At 36.2% G+C, this 21,449-nt stretch overlaps 1 long non-coding RNA gene across 1 annotated transcript; it reads right to left on the reverse strand.

The window, feature by feature from the left end:
• Positions 1-1,788: 1,788 nt before the first annotated feature.
• Positions 1,789-3,151, reverse strand: LOC123524246 (uncharacterized). Its single transcript, XR_008370317.1, has 3 exons — positions 3,050-3,151; positions 2,690-2,752; positions 1,789-1,902 (listed from the first exon to the last, which is right to left on the reverse strand). It is a non-coding gene; the product is annotated as an uncharacterized LOC123524246 (long non-coding RNA).
• Positions 3,152-21,449: the final 18,298 nt, after the last annotated feature.

Below are 21,449 nucleotides of genomic sequence, written 5' to 3' on the forward strand. Positions count from 1 at the left end.
GGACAAACATCACTGTTCACATCGAGTTTCCATCAGTATTCATTAGCAAAGTTGAAGATTTGGTATTTTGCAAGTGCAAAGTCACATCTATTCATTGCTCTGTGTTAGACCTGCTAGAAACAAGCACAAACTACTTGCTGATGCTTACTATGTCCGATATGATATCAGAAACAAGGTTGTCTATTAAAGGAGAAATATTAAATAAAAGCGGAGAAATCCACATGATTGATAAGTTGGAATCAGGGACGATACACAAACAAAAAGTGTTCGTTAAATGTACTATTGATAATGATAAACATGTTATGGAACTGTTTCCGGATTCGGCGTCTACACATTCGTACGGTCTTTTAAATCTTAGGAAATGTAACGTTTCAATGTGTAAGGACATTACAAAAATTCGTATAACTAAAACAGAAACACTCTCAAGACCGGATATTTCCAGTGGACTTGTATTTCAGGCGGAAAATAAAGAAAAGGCAGAGGAATGGGTAGCTAGTCTGTCTAGACACAGTATGCTGGGCACATATTCCTAAAATGTTCATGTTTACCAAGGTCGGGAAAGAAACATTTTAAGCTCAATCTCGGCGTATCCTGTCACAACCTGTTGTACACTTACTAGAAATGGATGGGAATTTACCTCATTTACTTCAAAACTGAAGTTAACGTAACTCGTTGTTATACTGAGCAATCTATACGAACTCGGCTGACTCCAAAGCACCAACTCGATACGACGCCATTTTCCGATTCATTCATTGTTCATCATGGGTATACATACAGAAAAGTGCCTGCGACGTCAGTCAAACTGACTTAAAGTGAAAACTGAAACCTATTTACAAGTGGAGTGAAAATGAAACAAAAGTGTTGTTTCTTTTTTAATTCTAGTTTATTGTTATGAAATAATTACTTCTGATTATGCTAATTCTTATCTGAATATGAAACAAAATTTTAAAACATGCAATATTTTCTTGTGCAATTGTAGCAAAGGTATTTTCTTGATTTCACATTCTAATTTCATTCTTTTATTTGTATTAGTTGCTAATATAAATTGTTTACACAGTACTGAACACTGTCTTCTTCAATAAACCTTGATAGATCTTTCGGGTTGTCAACCTAAAATAAATTAAATGAGTTAAAATGAGTACAAGACACAGAACAAATAATGTAACATCCAACACTTTTATTTGAGATATTACATTCTTGTTTTATTTAGTTATAACGAAATGATATCATGCAAATGTGAAATATCGTAAAAATGAAGTGCATTTCGTAAAATAGTAAATCTATTTTGCGTTTACGAAATAATATTTCGTTTAAAGTCGGAATATCATTTCGTTAAAGTCGAAATAAAAATGTAATAATATCTGAAATAGAACTGTTGGTGAGACTCCGTAGTAAAACATAGTCCTCGTGTCAACGTAACACTGAATAAACATATGTATTTTGTCATGTTTTCAATGAATCATTGAGTACGAGTGTGAAATATATCTTGCAATTTCACAGTGAAAAATGTTTTTATTCACTTAGAGAAAAGATACAAAATGAGTGCAGTTAGAAAAAATATGAAAAGACTCGAAGGAAAAGATTTTACATTTAAGGTGAAACATTACGTCATTTATTATAAAATAATGTTTAACTTACTCCATGAATAAAAGAAGTATAAATAAGGGACATTAAACAGTCATAACTTTATTTAAAAAAGGAAAAAAAAAAACACTATTATTCAAAAGACATTGTCGTTTTCAATCCATTCTTTTTTTTAAATAACGATTAAGATGTTAAGTGATCCATACCTACTATCCCAGTGTATAAATTGCCGTTTGTTGACTGTGTGCAGTTCGCATTACAGTAATCGTTGGCACAGCACATGTGGCAAACAGGAAGTGATCGTTTGGATCTCTGGCACTGTACATACATTTATGAAAAAATAAATCTGTTAAAAGTGACTAAAACGTCTGATGAGCATTAGTGCGTTATAAATGATTCCACTGCGTACATAACTGCATGGGTGAAATAATTGTAAATTTGGTGACTGTTACCGCGCGGGTTGCGTCGTTGACTCTCAATCAATTGTCTGTCGTTGCTGTCTGTTCGAAACCCCGCTAGGAATGAAGGATGGGATGAATATTTTCTCATACTTGAGCTAAGATTTTTTCTGGTAATTTGGGAGCATGGAGACCATTCAGTGTGTCTTTATAATTTAGTTAAGTTCCATTTGAGCCGATACTCGGAGACGGAGGTAGCGGATATAGAGGGCTGTTGCATATTTCTATTTAGAAGTTAGTTCGCATTAAATTTACACCCAGTACAGTTAAAACACACAGTTTTGACATTAATAATATGTAAGTGTTATTTGATCGTCGTTAAGTTAGCGTATTAAAGTAAATATAGTTTGCGATGGCCTCCGCGGCCGAGTGGTTAAGGTTACTGACTATATGTAGGTTCGAGCCTCGCTTGGGACTTAGATTTCTTCTTGTGGAAAAGCCATCCAGCTTGCTTATGGAAGACCGATGATTCTACACATGTGCCCGTCTGTGATGAAATAATGTCCATAGGGCATCTAGGATCTACTTCCACAATCAAAAGCTGGAAAGTCACCATACCGGTGTGACGTAAAGCTCAATAAAAACAAATAAAACAATTCAGATTGCGTTTTGAAATGTACTTGATATACAGATAGTATATACATTACCTGAGAGCATCCCATTTTGTATTGAAAATGATCTCCCCATTGGTATTTGTCTATACTACAAGCCTAAAATATACCTCTCTAAATCAGACATAATTTTGTTTGGTAAAGATCATGATAAAACTAATTTTGTAAAATACTTATAAATCATTTAGAGCAGCTATGAAGCATAGAAATTAACAACAATATACTAAATACTCCTTTACTCAAAATATTTTGTGTATGTAACCTTTCAGAATGTTTGTGTTGCCAAATACATTGTGACAAAAGTATCAAGTGATCAGATGCTCTGCACTAGACATGACAGCCAAGTAGCATCATAGTGGATAAGCCTTTTGCTACTATTTTAGACTGAAAACTTACCTCATGTTGAGAACAAAGTGTTAAAGTAAGACATTCACTGGGTGTCCGTACGTGCTGGCAGTCAAAACATAGAGGGCCGCGTTCACTTGGTTCACGTAAACCTAAACAGAAACATCAATTGACTTTACCACACGTTTTTGTTTAATATTTAATTAAAATATTATACTGAATCCATCTCACTTAATGACTGGCAGTATAAGTTCATATGCAACGTCGAAGGTAGAGCGTTACTATCATACTAACAGTCAATGCAACTATGCACAGTCATATTTGTCAGCTGTTTTTCAAATTACTACAAAAAGTACGAGTACTATGAAACTGTAAGAAGATGGTGTAAAAGGGGAGGTTCGAAAACACCCTTTTAACAGGTTCATGCAACAAAAAAAAGTGTCCTTAAGAAAAAAGCAAAGTATCAATTTTTCCAGACCTCTTACCTGTACCTCAAAGAAGAGCTGTCACTATGAGTGACAAATGCCCTCGAAGCGTACCCAAGAATGCTCAGTTGTCTGTACAAAATATTCTAGAACAGTAGACTAGTTTAGGTATGAATCTTTTTCTAAAACTCCATGAAAAATATAAAGTATTCAAAAACAGATATGCAAAACATGCAGCATGATGAACGCGAGAAGTCACACTTTTTGCCTCCAGAGTGACATGTACAAGTACTTCACTATGTAATACTTGTATATATTAAAATTATGTTATTCACTTCTTTTCTTTTCTATTTTCAGATTATGATTGACCTTATACAGACACTAAAATGTTTTTACTTAGAAATGCTGGGAGTTGTTTATAAACTGTCTACATCCAGAAACAAAACAGCTTCAGCCAAACTGGAATCTTTTGCAAGGAAATATTAGTAAAGAAATGGAGCAGCTTAAGAAGGAATAAGCTATTTATAAATACAATCACGAATCACTGACAAAAATGTTAGCAGTTTATAAAACAAAACGGTTTGCCCAAGAATGAACTTGACACTACAAAGGCTCATCTGACATAGATGGCAACAAGTGCCTCACAGGACCTGTTTGATGATGATACCTTTGAAGTTTACACCAATGCTGATAGCAATGGCAGCAACAAGAATAAAAACAACAGTCACAATAACAACAACAGTAATGACACCAACAACGAGATTGACAACATTAACAACAGCACAAATAATAACTGCAGTGACAACGATAACAACAGTAGTGACAACAATTGCAAAACTGTAAACGCAACCAACAGCTCCAATGATAATGGAAATAAGTCTAAAAGAAAACGGTTGAAATAGTGCAGGTGGAAGAAATGTTAAAAATCTAAATGTGACTGACACTGTCTGTATTTGCACTTTAATTGTGAATTACAGATTTTATTTACACAATTTATTTACTGCAGCTTACTATCACAGAATAAACTAGGCATTGTTGTGTTGTTAAACTTATAGTTTATATTATTCATTTTCTAAATGTTTACTAATATTTTATAATGAAACAAGAGCTGTCACTAATGGTGACAAATGCCCCCGCATCACCTTGACCTGGAGACCTTTGACCTGGTGACCCCAAAGTCAGTAGGGGTGGTGTACTCAGTAAGTACTATCAGCATGTGAAGTTTGGTCTTAGGTGCAGTGATTCGCGAGTAAAGTGCCTTCATGCAAAAAGTTAACGTTGGCCCCTGTGACCTTTGACCTGGTGACCCCAAAGTCATAAGGGGTGCTGTACTTATCAAGTACTATCAGCATGTGAAGTTTGAAGGTCCTGGGTGAAGTGGTACGCCAGTAAAGTGCCTTCATGCAAAAAGTTAACGTTGGCCCCTGTGACCTTGACCTTTGACCCCAAAGTCAGTAGGGGTGGTGTACTCAATAAGTATAATCAGTATGTGAAGTTTGAAGGTCCTTGGTGCAGTGGTTCGCAAGTAAATTGCCTTCATGCAAAAAGTTAACGTTGGCCCCTGTGACCTTGACCTTTGACCTGGTGACCCCGCAGTCAGTAGAGGTGGGGTACTCAGTAAGTACTATCAGCATGTGAAGTTTAAAGGTCCTGGGTGAAGTGGTTCGCCAGTAAAGTGCCTTCATGCAAAAAGTTAACGTTGGCCCCTGTGACCTTGACCTTTGACCCCAAAGTCAGTAGGGGTGGTATACTCAATAAGTATAATCAGCATGTGAAGTTTGAAGATCCTTGGTGCAGTGGTTCACGTGTAAAGTGCCTTCATGCAAAAAGTTAACGTTGGCCCATGTGACCTTGACCTTTGACCTGGTGACCCCAAAGTCAGTAGGAGTGGTGTACTCAATAAGTGCTATCAGCATGTGAAGTTTGAAGGTCCTGGGTGCAGTGGCTCGCGAGCAAGTTACCTTCATGCTAAAAGTTAACGTTGGTCCATGTGACCTTGACCTCTGACCTGGTGACCCCAAAGTCAGTAGGGGTAGTGTACTTAATAAGTACTATCAGTAGGTGAAGTTTGAAGGTCCTGGATGCCGTGGTTCGCGAGTACAGTGCCTTCATGCAAAAAGTTAACGTTGGCCCCTGTGACCTTGACCTTTGACCTGTTTACCCCAGAGTCAGTAGAGGTGGTGTACTCAATAAGTACTATTAGCATGTGAAGTTTGAAGGTCCTGGGTGCAGTGGTTCGAGAGTAAAGTGCCTTCATGCAAAAAGTTAACGTTGTGACGAACGAACTAACTAACGAACAGAAGGACAGTTGAAAACTAATATGCATCCCTTCGGGGGCATAAAAACATAATATAATAAATTCTTCAGTACGCAAGTACGCATGTAAATATGTTCATATTGCACACAACAATAAAGAGGAATTTTTAATACATATTGATAGTAGAAGAAACTGTTTCAATATCCTTTTATTGTACATATTTGGTACTTGGGAAATTTTTATGTCATATGTGTACCCTTTCTCTAAATTTTGATTTATTTCAGGTTTTGTTCAAATTGGGATGGTTTGGAACTTTTAACATATCACATGTGCTATTTTTGGATTCGCCCCTCCCGCCCGCTTAGCTCAGTAGGTAGAGCATTGGTCTACGAATCACGGGGTCGTGAGTTCGATCCTCGGGCGGGGCGTATGTTCTCCGTGACTATTTGATAAGCGACATTGTGTCTGAATTCATTAGTCCTCCACCTCTGATTCATGTGGGGAAGTTGGCAGTTACTTGCGGAGAACAGGTGTGTACTGGTACAGAATCCAGGAACACTGATTAGGTTAACTGACTGCCGTTACATGACCGAAATACTCAATTTATTTAGGCAGGGTTGGTTAAAATGATATTTGTCTGTAACTATTCAAATTAACTTGATCGCCAGCTTTGTGTAATGGCTTTACTTTAGCATTCTTCCATACAATTAGAAATGCTGAATTTGATATACTGCAATTTACCGTAAATGTCAGACTCTTTGATATGAATGGAGATGAAAGTTTCAACAGTTTTGGCCCTATGTTATCAAGTCCTGTTGATTTTGATGTATCAAGATTTGATAAATACTTCTGAACTAGAAATACAGATATCAGTGGAATAGAGAATAAATGTTTGTTAACCGAGGTGTGACGCCAACGCCGACGCCGACGCACGCCAGGGTGAGTAAAATAGCTAGACTATCTGCGATTAGTCGCTAGACTATTCTGCGAATAGTCGAGCTAATGACATTTAATAAAATGTGTTTAAATGATAAATTTGCATTATAAGTAACCTCGTTATTAGACTGCCTCTTACCATCAAAGTCAGCTGTGATATGCAGACTCCATAATCTCAAATCTCCTTTCTAAATTCTAGTTTGTTTAGTTCTGCCTATTGTTTTCTCGTTTAATGGCAAACTCATTATTTAGCTGAGGACCATAAGCCGCTTATCATGGAATTACACACTATTGCATCATTAAAAAAACTAGGACATGTATCAAATATTAAAGGGTCCATGTGCACCGGTGAATGAACACATCTGCATGCGTCCTTTAATTGTTTTTCGTATTTGTAGCATGTGTACATGTTGAGTTCAGCTCAACCCGGGGCTAGAGAGCGTTGGTGACAGCATGCATTTCAACAACCGTCCATGAAAGGCTCCGTCAAATCCCGAGCCCGCAACATTTTTTGTCGTGTTTAGCGACCTATGGAGTTTCCCCTTTTCCTATTTTTCTATCTTGAACGAAATAAAGGTGAGTCAAATGATCTGTTTGTTTGTTTTGGGTTAAACGCCGTTTTTCAAGAAAAACATGTTCATGATTCTTTAATGTCCCATCTATCAAATTTAAATCTTTTACCCGAAAAACAAAGTGGATTTCGAAAATCTCATTCAACAGAATCTGCACTTACACTCATGATTGATTCCTGATTAAAAGCAATAAACGATGGTTATTTATTTGGAGCCGTAATGATAGATTTTAGAAAAGCATTTGATCTTGTTGATCACGATATTCTTTTGGAAAAAAAATGGAACCCTATAAATGTAATGACTTATGTATTAAATGATTCAAATCATATTTATCAGATCGTCATCAGTTAGTGCAAATTAATAACGCAATATCAAGAAGTTGTAATGAAATTACATGCGGCGTGCCACAGGGGTCTGCGTATTTTAGAGCCACTGTTATTTCTTTTATTTATAAATGACTTGCCGCTCACGGTTGGAAATATAGTATCATCTACAGATCTATATGCAGATGATACAATATTATACGATATACATAATGACAAAACTGTTTCGGAAGCAAATCTTATTAGCACCGACATTTAACGGCTATATTTCGGCACTTCTCTTCATGGTGTTAATATAACCTTAAGTATAATTATTCAATGATTCATTTAGCGCGTGATCCGACACGTCTTTGATCTTTTTACAGTAATGAGTAGAAGATTTAGATACTTTATTAAAGAGAATCCGTCATGTAGCGGCATAATGTATATCCGCCATTTTGGAGAAAGCTTGTGAGACACAGCAACAATATCCAAGGGGGTCGTTCCTTATCAGAAAAATCGGATCTGTCCAATATCTGTTTTAGCAATATGGTGCAAAGAGAATGGTTTGCAACTCAATACCCCGGGAAAACAAAAGTGATGTTCATAACAACGCAACAAAGGCGGCGAATATTTGAAAATAATGAATTAACCTTTTTTTATGAAAATGTTATGCCAATGAAAACTCGTCGGTATAAACATACAGGATGATCTTAAGAGGGATTCACATTTTAAAGTAATTTGCAAAAAGATATCCTCTTACATTTGGTTACTATCAAGGATAAGGGAATTTCTTAATATAAACTATAGAATCTGTTTTTATCAGAAGGCACGTTTTATGTTCAAAATCGCAAATAATCTGTTACCAAATTATATATGTGAAATAAACAATCAAAAGGAAATGACAAGTGGCACCTCTTAATTTTTAGATTAAACACGAACAGAAATTTTCATATACCTATTACGCAATCAGAACTGAAGTTTACTGTATTCAGGTCCAGTTATTTGGAATATCTTACCTGTAGATATTAAAGCGTCCAGCTCACTACATTTTTTTAAAGCAAAATGTAGTAAATGGATAAATATGCCTTGAAATATTTATTGTGTTGTTGATTATGAAATATCAATGTTTTTATTTTTGTTATACTTTTGTATCTTACTTTCTAATGTGGTAATTACGGTGTTATTTTCTGTTTCTATTTGAACCATGGAATATTTTGACGCTAAATGAGTCACCCCCTACAAACAAAGAATTTACTTACTTATTTTCTCTCTTTATTTTAGGTCAATTACAAACCTCACTGGGTCAAGTTCCATAACTCTGACATGTATTTTGAGAAAATTATGCCCCCTTTTGGACTTAGAAAATCCTGGTTAAAGCTTTACATGCAAGTTACTTTTTCCACAACTAATGCAGATATTAAATTGAAACTTCACATGTGTCTTTAGGGTTATAATACTAGTTGAAAGCATCAAGTCCAATAACTCTTACCTTCATTTTGAGCAAAGTATGCCCCCTTTTGAAAATTCTGGTTAAAGTTTTGCGTGCATGTTATTATCTGCAGAACAAATGCGGTTATAAAACGAGCTGAATGCATCAAGTCCCATAAATCTGACATGAGGTTTGGTCAAATTATATCCCCTTTTAAACTTAAAACTTCTGGTTAAAGTTCTGCATGTAAGTTACTATCTCGAAAACAAATGCAGATACTGGACTGGACTGAAACTCTATAGATATTTTAACATTTGTGTATTTTGAAACTCTATAGATATGGTATTTTTGGTATTTTGGGGTCTCCTGATTCTCGTCAAATACGGCTTTGGCTTACGGTAAACATGAACACTTTTTACAGAACATTTTACTCAGCTGCTGTTGGAATGTTGAATATCAAGGAAACAGTGGAATGTGCGTGCTCGTACTCTTGCCAATGAATCTAGAACGAACAACCATTTGGAAGGCTGGCATCGTCGCTTCAAAACGATCTCCGACAAACACCACCATCTTCGATTTTGTCGACAAGCTTATAGGCGAGCAGGCCAGGACAGAAACTTCTGTGGAACAACTTGTTGCCGGTGCCAATCATGTGCAAGTGGGACAGAAGGTAAGTGCCTATATCGAATTATTAGAAACTCATTAAATTTTATTTTTAGCTCACCTGACGTGCGTGGTCTATTTTAAAAAACTTATTACAGAAATGCTCGTTTTCATTAATTTCAGGTGAAGAAGGTAAACAAGAAGCTGCTAAGATTGTCACTGGATACGAGAACCGGACAGCAATGGACTTCCTCCGTGGAATAGCATATACTATTAGATATTAGACACTCTATGAACATTTCGTGTTGTATGATTCAGCGAATAGGTTTTGATAATATAAATCAAGTTCAGCCGGACAGCAATGGACTTCCTCCGTGGAATAGCATTTTATTATAAGACATTTTAAATCTATGAACATTTAGTGTTGTGTGACTGAACTCGGATTCAGCGAATATTTTTTGATAAATATGAATTAAGTTCAGCTGATAAAAGGCGCTCGCGATAGTTTCCGGACGGGTCGATATTTACCCCAACACCGTGCCAATTTGGTTGTTTCTAATCGATGTAGATCATTGCAGAGTTGGAGCTGTCTTCTGCCGCATGCCTGGAAGTGATTATCTATGCGCAAATTATTGCATGTTCGCACGCATTTAGTGTATAATATGTATGATATACTGACTAGAGGTTAGAGTTAGTATAACCATGGTTACAAAATATATACATTTAAAGTACTTTTAGTTCAAATTGCTTCAATCCGGCATATACCCGAGTCTGTAACTCTGTATACCGGCGCTCCAATTCTGCATTGAGTCACAGCCGTTTCTAATCCCGTACCGTACCCTTACCGTACATCCGTATTCGTAAACAATAGGTTTTGTTCGGAGAAAGGCGGAAACTTACATCGTTTTATGACATCAAAATACTTCAGAAACATGTTAAAATCCGCTTATTAAGAAATCTGCCGTTTGATATATTTCTGAGTCATTTGCTCAAACACTGAAAGGATTTCCGTGACATTTGTCGAGAAGCCTTTAACCTGTACTCTTCAAACTAAATAAAATGATTGGCTAAATAGAGAAAGGATAACACCTATTGCTTTTAAGATCAATATGTAAAAGGGAAAGGATGCGGCAGCCGAAATGATGAAATGATTTCTTCCTATAGAAATCAAAAAAATAGTTTCTACAATCACACTTTCAGCGAGTTTATTCGAAATGTTCCTAAGGTGAGCGACCTTGGGCCATTTGATTCCTTTTAAGTATCTCTGCATTAAGCTGTGTAGTATACGTAGAATTTTCAAAATTGTGACTTGCGTAGGCATTCTCTGAAGATGGACGACTACCATGTTAAACGTACCAAAAGAAAGATTTGCCCGATAGTCACGCTTGGGAGGCCCTTTATAGTCACTGTGAAATAAACGAGGTCAAAGGTCATTCGGTGCATATTTTCATGTGTGTCACATAAAATACCTTGTATCTAGGTCATTATTGGTGTAAAATAACAACAATGGTATCAAAATGAAGCCAGGGCTTTGTACATTTATTTACAAACACTAATAAAATATTTTCTCATTTACATACTTATGAATATTCATGAAAAGTTACAAAATGGGCAGATAATTCGTTAAAATGTTATTTTCAAATAATACAAAGATCAAATCTTCACTATTTGTGTTTATAAATGGACAAAAATAAGCAGTATTACATTTGAAACATTACTTTATATAAATATATATCTGTTTGGTTTGCAAGAGTAAATACTGTCAAAAGTGGGTGGGTCATATTAATCATAAAAAAAACAAATATTAGAAAAAAAACTGACAATACTAACATTGCTCAAATACAAACCATATTTTGAGATAGTAAGATATTTTGATTTTGGAATAATGTTCTTCTGATATAATGTTTATCAAGAATATCCGTATCGGCATACATATATAGCCCTGATAGTCTGTATGTATGTAATGGATACCACGAGAGGCCTGTTTGTACACCAAGGATACCCATAGTTTTCTGCATATATAAACAGGAAGACCTGTATACCCAGAGTGGTCTTTATGTATAGCAAGTTTACAAATTGTGGAACCCTGCAGGATCCAATAGTGGCCTGTATTTATAGCCAAGAAGACCTGACAGTAGTCCAAATAATTGTACTCGAGTTGAGTATCGTTAACATTTTTTTGACTGTCGATATCCGCCTCCGAGTACAAACCAGAAAAGGAAAAGAATGTGATAGCACTGTCCCCTTCTTTACGTAAATAACACCCAACGGAATCCGTTTGGCGGGAATAATGTTATAATAAAGCAACGGATCAAAAAAAAAAAAAAAAAAAAAGAAATACATGCATAGAAAGCCTGTAATTTTTCCTTTCCAATGATGTATATATTATCTAGATTCCTTAAAAAGGTTCCAAACTATGGCAGTTAAAAAAAATCAGAGGTTTAAATCGCGTGTACTACATATTGGAAAATGGCCGATACAGGTAAACACAATACTACACGAAGCGTTTTCATTGGTCACGCCTCCGACCGCCATTACATGAAGACATTGAAATGTTAAATGTTTAAATTTTTTACAACAGAAATTCTTGATAAATATGTCATGTTCTTATGTTTTTTATTTACTATTTATGATTTAAAACAACAGGTAAGCTGTTAGGGCTAAAAAATCGTGACTACTGAAAAATCGTAATTTCAATCGACCACAGTTTCTACCACAGTTTTGATTGTTTCTGGTTGAGACCTCTAGGTAGACAACGTAAAATATCAAAATGTAAAACCCGTCTACCCGAGGTCTCATTATTTAGACTAACCTGACAGTACACCAAGGATACCCAGATAGAACTGCCTTTATACCTTGGGTACACCGGTGGCATGTATTTATACCTAAGGTATTCATAGTGGTGGCATTAAGTAAACGGTCAGGATTTTTGTATACCTAGGATACTCAAGGTGTCCTACCTAGGATGCACTCAGGTGGCCTGTCTATATACCAAGCAAACTCAACGCATATACTGGCCTAGTGTATAGCAACGATGGTCTGCCTGTATACCCAGTTTGTTTGTTTTTTACCCAGAAAGGTTATTATGTAAAACCGGGATATCCATAATGGCCGGTATATATGGCCACGATGACATGTTTGTATATCCAGGCTACACAGAGTGGCATTATACTGTGGATACATATAGGTAACCTGTCTGTATACCAATGCCATTCAAAGTGACCTGAATGTATAGACGTGATGGCATGTGTATATACCCAAGATACCCAGAATGGTGTGTATGTAAATCAAAGATACCTTTAGTAGCCTTTATATAGAACTGTAAAGCCAGGACGACATGCCTGTATATCCAGATTATCCAGAGTTTCAATGAAACTCGGTTGGCCCTTCTGTATGTTCAGAATGCCCAGAATTGCCTGTCTGTGTATTCAGTATACCAGTATTTGTCAGTATGTTTACACGTGTAGCCATTATGACCTGTCTGAGGATACCCAGGCCTTTCTGTAAACCCATGACCTGTATTCATAGCCAATGTACCCAAAGTGGACTGTATGTATAGCCAGGGTGGCTATACATGTATGCACCAGAAAAACAGAGTGAATGATTGTATAACTAAGATACCCATAGTGGAATGTACATGTATGTATACCCAGGATAATTTTCCTGTACAACTATGATACTCATTTTACCTTTCTCTGTATCAAGGCTACCTATTGTTGTCTATATGTATAGCCAGGTTTTCCCTAGATAGTCTGTATGTTTAGCAGGTAGGGCGAGTCTGTATACACAGACTACACAGAGTGGCATGTCTGTATACCCTCGATACCGATAGTGGCATCAATATTTATCTCGGATGGCGTGTCTGTAAACAAATAATACCAAAAATGGCCTGACTATCTATCACTTATACACAGTTTGCCTGTCTCTATCCAAAGAATATCCATAGTGGCGTGTATGAAAAGCCAAGTTTGCCTGCCGATATGCCAAAGATATACATATTTGCCTTTTTTATACCATTAGATACATACAGTGCCCATACTAAGTATACTATTGATACTAATTTAGGCTATCCTAATTTTAGACCAAATATATGTTTTAAATAGTATATTTTTAATTATCAGTCAAAATACTGCAAAACCTCACAATAAACCTTTTGTTCATTCTCCAGTATATTAGAAAAACTGAACATACTGACTTATTGACGACCATTGTGAAAAGTGGTTGTCTTATTGGTTGTCTGTTGGTGTCAACCTGATTTAAAAAAGTAATGTTTTTCAATCACAATACTGTGCTAAACTACATACAACAACTATGTAAACTTTATAATGTATGCAAAGAAACCTTAACATTTGGCAGCCATTTTGAAAAATGAGTGCCATTTTGGTTATCTGAGGTTGCCTACATGACGTATGGTCTTATAATCAATTGTATTTATCAATCTTAATATTGCAATATATTACATTAAAACGTACGTAAACGCTCAGATATATGTATACTTTTGAACATACTTACCTTTGATGGTTGTTTTGGTCGCCATATTGACTATGTGACACAGGTTCACAGTTTGAAATAGCCGACAGATATGTACCTAATACAAAAGGATTGCCTTGCTTTTGTGAAAACAACAACGCAATTATACTAAAGATAACTGTTGGTCAGAAGTCAACTCTACCCACCCACGTCTAGCAGTATCTACACATAAAACATATATGATGGCGATATAAACTGTTGCGTTTATCAAGAAATGAGTATGCCACATATCATTTGTTACTTTTCTGTTTTTCAAATCAAAGTTCATAATTTCATACAATGGCTTCGATTAAATACCATTTCTGCTCACTTACTTCATCAAAATGGCAAAAATATGATACCATATAAGTGAAATTAGTACATACTGCACTTAATGACCCTTGACCTAATTTCTTGACCTTAATCTGACCTTAGAATTGTGCCTACCGGCATCAATGAACTACTTGTATCATATACTTCACATATAACACATAAAACTTTCATCTTCACGAAATGCCAACGTAGGTGTTTTCAAGCCACATATATGAAAATAATTGGTAAACTAGTGGATAAATACAGAATACTGTCAAGAGTTTGGCTGAATCTATGCCCTTGTTTGAAATAAAAATTGATTACGTATTTCGTACCAACCTGCATTGTATAAAAACCCGTGTCGTTGTAATTTGGTTTAAGCGAAATCCAATATGGTGACCTATTAATTTTCTTTTTGTTTTAGATTAGGTTGACATAATTAAAAGTATGTGCAGAGTTTGATTTAATCCTATTATGTGAAACTCGATAAAATAGCAGAAGTATCAACTTAAAATTGACAAAAATATGCAAAAATAGCCCTTGGGTCTGCTGAATAAGTATTCCTTTCATTACAAAATCATTATTTTGATTTCTCTGAGCATGCTTCAAACAGATATATTGTTTTCCGTTAAAAAAATGCTTAGATATCAAATTTATGCTGGTTATTGTCCTTTACTGAAATATAATCTAGGAGTATAGAAATTTTGAAAAATGTTAAAACAGCATCATATCTGGGAGGAAATAAAATTGAAACAAAGCTGGTGACCTACTATTTTTATTTCATTTTTTAATACATCATAACATGATCTTTTAATACCGAACATTTCATCAAAATCTATCATTGGGGAAAAAATTTCGAAACTGTAGCGAGCGTCTTTAAATAAAGTTGTGTATAGGTTTTTTTTTTGTTGTTGTTGTTTAAATAATTTTCGGCTATTTTTAGACGAGTTTTCGACCAATGTTCGACCAACTTGGTCGTAAAAAACAGTAGACCAACTGTCGTATTCCACTAAATTTCAAGTTTAGCTAAATATTGTATTCAGCAAATTGTCGTATTCGACGAAGTGTCTTTCGAAAAATTGTCGTGGAAACGTAATATTTCCTGCTTCTGGGACAATATTTCGAATAGTCGAGCATTGGCTGTGCTACGGACAGCTCTTGTTTTATTGAAGTGTTTAGAACCAAACAGAATATTGAGAAGCCTTACGCATTATTAAAAAGCTCATAATATCGAAATAAATTATGCCTCTAGATTTTACATTATTTAGTAGAACTTGATAGTTACATGCACTGTTTATTAACTTATCTCAGCATACATATATGTACATTTTGCATGAATTGTTTACAATCATTTTGTACATACCAGAAATCGTGAAACCATAAGAGTACTATTGTACAACATGAAGCAACTGAAACCATGAATAAAGTACAGGATACTTTAGGCAAGAACATTCTTAATCAGATTTAACAATCAACAAAACATAAAACTATGGTTGTCTACCAGAAGCTAACAGTGGTGACATACTAATGCACATGAAGTCTTTTATCTCAACTGGTTCATGCATGTCAAAGTTATAGTCCGGACAAAATCGGATGGACTCATGGACATAAAGCGATCCGCCAAAAGTGGCGACTAAGTTTAGCTCACCGCAAGCGGGCTCGAGAAAACATGGGCATGATTATGAGGTGGTATTAGATGTTAGCAGTTCTCATAATCCAGAACTTTACAACAGTGAAAGTGTATAAAAAGAAATACAAAATTAAGTTCAAATGTTAAAGAAGAGAAGGAAAAAGACTGTCGTCTGAAGTAAGGTGGTAGAAAATAGTAGAAAAGAAAACAATTCGCAAAGTAGACAAAATGAGAAAATGTTAGAGAGAAAAAAGACTATCATCTGAAGTTAGAGAGGTAGAAAAATAGTAGAAAAAGAAACAATTCGCAATGTAGACAAAATGATAAAATGTTAGAGAGAAAAAAGATTATCGTCTGAAGTTAGGGAGGTAGAAAAATAGTAGAAAAAGAAACAATGCGCAATGTAGACAAAATGAGATAATGTTAGAGAGAACAAAGACTATCGTCTGAAGTTAGGGAGGTAGAAAAATAGTAGAAAAAGAAACAATTCCCATGTAGACAAAATGAGGTAATGTTAGAGAGAAAAAAGACTATCGTCTGAAGTTAGGGATGTAGAAAAATAGTAGAAAAAGAAACAATTCCCATGTAGACAAAATGAGATAATGTTAGAGAGAACAAAGACTATCGTCTGAAGTTAGGGAGGTAGAAAAATAGTAGAAAAAGAAACAATTCCCATGTAGACAAAATGAGATAATGTTAGAGAGAACAAAGACTATCGTCTGAAGTTAGGGAGGTAGAAAAATAGTAGAAAAAGATACAATTCCCATGTAGACAAAATGAGATAATGTTAGAGAGAACAAAAACTATCGTCTGAAGTTAGAGAGGTAGAAAAATAGTAGAAAAAGAAACAATTCGCAATGTAGACAAAATGAGAAAATGTTAGAGAGAAAAAAGACTATCGTCTGAAGTTAGGGAGGTAGAAAAATAGTAGAAAAAGAAACAATGCGCAATGTAGACGAAATGAGATAATGTTAGAGAGAACAAAGACTATCGTCTGAAGTTAGGGAGGTAGAAAAATAGTAGAAAAAGAAACAATTCCCATGTAGACAAAATGAGATAATGTTAGAGAGAAAAAAGACTATCGTCAGAAGTTAGGGAGGTAGAAAAATAGGAGAAAAAGAAACAATTCCCATGTAGACAAAATGAGATAATGTTAGAGAGAACAAAGACTATCGTCTGAAGTTAGGGAGGTAGAAAAATAGTAGAAAAAGAAACAATTCCCATGTAGACAAAATGAAATAATGTTAAGGTAGTTCTGCATGTTTGACCAAACAGCTTGTAATGTCTGATTACCTACAAAGATCTACTGAAAATGAATGCAAGAAACATCTCAAACGCATTTCTGATCAAACAGTATTAATTGCTACATTTCATGAAACAGCGACAGAAGGTCCTACGTATGTGTGCACTTGCTGCTATCAAATTTTGTACACAGAATGTCAGAAATTGTCTTTCTGGCCTCTGCTGAACATTTTTGAGATTTACATCTTTCAACTGAAGTCTACACTGGATTATGCAGTGAAGAAAATAAAGAATGGGCGTGTCTAACATGTTTGACACATATAAAGAAGAAGAAGCTTCATCCTCTTGCGAAATGTGATTTACAAGCCCGCCCGCTTAGCTCAGCAGGTAGAGCGTTGGTCTACGGATCGCGGGGTCGTGAGTTCGATCCTCGGGCAGGGCGTATGTTCTCCGTGTCTATTTGATAAAAGATATTTTGTCTGAAATCATTAGTCCTCCATCTCTGATTCATGTGGGAAGGTTAGCAGTTACTTGCGGAGAACAGGTTTGCACTGGTACAGAATCCAGGAACACTGGTTAGGTTAACTGCCCGCCGTTACATGACTGAAAAACTGTTGAGAAACGGCGTTAAACCCAAAACAAACAAACCAGCTTGTCTAAACCTTACTCAGCTGGAGGAGAGACACGTATCTACAAAAATACTTTCATGCAGCTGAGAGAACTTCCTTTGAGTGGACAAGTCAGCATAAATAGTAACGTTGTTAATTATGCCTTCCCTTCCCCGCGCCCCCCCCCCCCCCCCCCCCCCCCCCCCCCCGCCACTTCCCTTCGAAGATAGGGTATATTGTTTTGCAGATGCCTGTCGGTCGGTCGGAATGTAGACCAATCCGTTTCCGGATGATAACTCAAGAACGGTTAGGCCTAGGATCATGAAAGTTGATAGGAACGTTGGTCATTGCCAGCAGATGACCCTATTGATTTTGAGGTCTGTATGTCAAAGGTCAAGGTCACAGTGACCCTGAATAGTAAAACGTTTTCCGGATGATAACTCAAGAACACTTGCGCCTAGGATCATTTAAGTCGATGGGGAGGTTGGTAATGACCAGCAGATGACTCCTATTGATTTTGAGGTCAGTGTGTTAAAGGTCAATGTCACAGTGACCCTGAACAGTAAAACGGTTTCCGGATGATAACTCAAGAACGCTTAGGCCTAGGGTCACGAAAGTTGATAGGAAGATTGGTCATGACCAGCAGATGATCCCTATTGACTTTGAGGTCAGTATGTCAAAGGTCAAGGTCACAGTGACCAGGAACAGTAAAATGGTTTCCAGGCAATAACTCAAGAACGCTTAGGCCTAGCGTCAGGAGAATTGATATTTAGGTTGACCATGATCAGCAGATGACCCCTATTGATTTTGAGGTCATTAGGTCAAAGGTCAAGGTCACATTGGCCAGGAACAGTAAAACGGTTTCTGATCTTCTTGTCCAAAACCATAGGGCCTAGGGCTTTGATATTTGGTATGTAGCAAAATCTAGTGATCCTCTACCAAGATTGTTCAGATTATTTCCCTGGGGTCAAATATGGCCCCACCCCGGGGGTCACGTGGTTTATATAGACTAATATAGGAAAAAAACTTTGAAAAACCTCTTGTCCAAAACCACAGGGCCTAGGGCTTTAATATTTTGTATATGACATCATCTAGTGGAGGCACTGGTCCTCTACTAAGATTATTCAAATTATTCCCCTAGGATCAATTATGGCTCCGCTCTGGAGGTCACATGGTTTACATAAACTTATATAGGGAAAAACTTTGAAAATCTTCTTGTCCAAACCACAAAGACTATGGCTTTGATATTTTGTAATGTAGCATCATTTAGTGGTTCTCTACAAAGTTTGTAAAAATTATCCCTCTAGGGTCAAATATGGCCCCGCCCCAGGGGTTCATATAGACTTATACAGGGAAAAACATAGAATCTTCATGTCCATAACTTACATCATTCAAATTTGGACCACATGTATAGTTTTGAGTGGCAAGATAAACCTTGACATGAATTGACCTTGATCTTGACCTAGTGACCTACTTTCACATTTCTGTAGCTACAGCCTTCAAATTTGGACCACATGCATATGTTTGTGTACCGAAAAAAACTTCGACCTTGTCATTGACCTAGTGACCTACTTTCACATTTTTGAAGGTACAGGCTTCAAATTTGGACCAAATGCATAGTTTTTTGTTCCAAAATAAAAATTGACCTTGATTTTGACCTAGTGACCTACTTTCTCAAGCTACAGCCTTCAAATTTGAACCACAAGCATAGTTTTGTGTACTGAAATTAACTTTGATCTTGAGATTGACCTAGTGACCTACTTTCACATTTCTGAAGGTACAGGCTTTATATTTGGACTACTTGCATACTTTTGTGTTCCGAAATAAAATTTGACCTTGATTTTGACCTAGTGACCTACTTCCATATTTCTCAAGCTACAGCCTCCAAATTTGAACCAAATGCATAGTTTTGTGTACCGAAATGAACTTTGATCTTGAGATTGACCTGGTGACCTACTTTCACATTTCTGAAGCTACAGGCTTCAAATTTGGAACGCATGCATACTTTTATGTTCTGAATTGAAATTTGACACTGATTTTATCTTTGACCTAATTTCACATTTCTCAAGCTACAGCCTCCAAATTTGAAGCACATGCATAGTTCTGTCTACCGAAATGAACTTTGACCTTGAAATTGATCTAGTGACCTGCTTTCACATTTCTCAAGCCACAGCTTTCAAATTTTGACCACATACACATTGTTTTGTACCAAACTGAAATTTGATCTTGATGTTAACCTTGAGCTAGTCTTGAAATTTGGAACATTCAAAAATGGCACAGTGGATGGCGCCAAGATCACTCTGTAATCTCTTGTTAGGTTAAAAGGTTAAAGGTCAAGGTCAGTTTAAACCAGAATGGTAGAACTTTTGTTTACAGTGAGCATATAATTTCTGTTCCTTGTGAAATTACTGAATGCATCAAGGGGGGCATTTCGTGTTCGACGAGCTCTTGTTTACCTGCTAACGTGAATAAAAGTGTGTTAAATCTACCAAGAACCCAGTCTGATGAAGCATTTCTTTACAACTGAAAAGAAAGCTATCATATAAGCACCAAGTTCAACAGGAAATGATACGCCTCAACAAGGTTATATATGCATTGACGTACTTGATCTCAAATACATGTAGTGCTCTTTATAAAGAGGAATATGTTGTTCGATGAATCCTTCATTTCGCAGCATGACGCTACATGTAATCCGGGTAACTTGGAACATGCTACTGTTATCACACAACTAAGTAACAAGACAGAAGAAGACAAAAGTGATTGTGCATTTGACAAATTTAGAGAAAGTGATGAAGAAGATAAACGGAAGGAAACCAGCATAAAAGATCAAGCAGTAGGTAATTTGGATACAATGATGTAACCCATTGATATCATACAAGATGACATCCAAGTTCTGTCCTTTTCTTCTTGTGAAGGAAATACTCCTATTAATATATTTTTGAGAGGTTTGAAAAAAAAAAACTGTCGTTTCCGGCAATTTTCTGTAGAGAAAAACAACCTCCAGCAAGCGAACGTATTGCTCCAGTAAAATTGTCTGATGTTAATAAGTCAGAATTAAGTTAAAAAGACAGGATGCCACCCCCATTCCACCCTTGTTCTTTAAATTGAAAACATTACTGGCACAGCACGTCTTAGACAAGTCTAACGTATGCGTGAAAAAATCACAAAATAATACAAGTATCACTGGACTCTGACAATATTGAGAAGATCTGTCATTTAGATGAAGGATTCAGAGTCTTCAAAGACCTCAGAGGTTCTCCACTTTACTGGAAAAAAACAAAACGGATTTATTTGCTATTCATGATCAGATGTTAAGGTTTACAAACATGGTTTGCTTCTCTTTCAGTAGAAACTAGATGGATCTATTTACTGTAAATGGAAAAGCTTTGTCACAGCAGGATATACTGCAAATGGACTGGTTTGAGAAATGCAACTTGATACGAAAGGGCCCAGTATCATGTGCAAGACATAGGAGGAAGCCCAGAATTACATGAAAATGAAAATGAGTCGGAAATAATTTCCTATGTAGACTCATGTCACCGTGTCAAGAGATACAGAAATAGAAGAACTGGCCAAACTACAAGAACATGCTCACAGCAGAACATGTAGGAAAAGGAATCAAG

This window comes from Mercenaria mercenaria, chromosome 3, assembly GCF_021730395.1.
Source record: "Mercenaria mercenaria strain notata chromosome 3, MADL_Memer_1, whole genome shotgun sequence".
Taxonomy (NCBI): domain Eukaryota; kingdom Metazoa; phylum Mollusca; class Bivalvia; order Venerida; family Veneridae; genus Mercenaria; species Mercenaria mercenaria.